Source organism: Gigantopelta aegis, chromosome 7 (genome assembly GCF_016097555.1).
Source record: "Gigantopelta aegis isolate Gae_Host chromosome 7, Gae_host_genome, whole genome shotgun sequence".
NCBI lineage: Eukaryota > Metazoa > Mollusca > Gastropoda > Neomphalida > Peltospiridae > Gigantopelta > Gigantopelta aegis.
This window is the reverse complement of record NC_054705.1, coordinates 38497254-38497938: the sequence shown is the minus strand read 5'-3', so window position 1 is coordinate 38497938 and position 685 is coordinate 38497254.

The window sequence follows — 685 nt, the reverse complement described above, 5'->3', positions numbered from 1 at the left end:
CCACAGGCAGGATAGCACAAACCATGGCCTTTGTTGAACCAGTTATGGATCACTGGTCGGTGCAAGTGGTTTACACCTATCCATTGAGCCTTGCGGAGCACTCACTCAGGTTTTGGAGTCGGTATCTGGATTAAAAATCCCATGCCTCGACTGGGATCCGAACCCAGTACCTACCAGCCTGTAGACCGATGGCCTAGCCACGACGCCACCGAGGCCGGTCTTTTCAATAGCGTTAGTCCGTTCCTCTTGGCAAAAAGGTTTAGGTCTCACTACACCATTAGCGTACAAGACAGGGTGCGGAAGATGGGGGGGGGGGGGGGGGGGGGGCTGTTCCTCTAGTGCTGGAGCAAAACCTCAAATTCGGGCAAAACATTTTATGGATATTCGGGGGAAATGTGCTAATCTGAGACCTTTTTACTATGTATTTCCATCATTCTAGCCTCAAAATTACAGTCTTAGAGAAGACACCAGCTGTTTTGTTTAACGGCAGCACTAGATCACGTTGATTTATTCATCATCGGCTATTGCATGTCAAACATTTTGGTAATTTCGAGAGGAAACTAATTTATTTTCGCACTAGTAGCAATGGATTTTTTTTATATGCACCATCTGACAGACAGACAGGATAGCACATACCTCAGCATTTGATGCACCAGTCGTGGTGCACTGGCTGGAACCAGATATT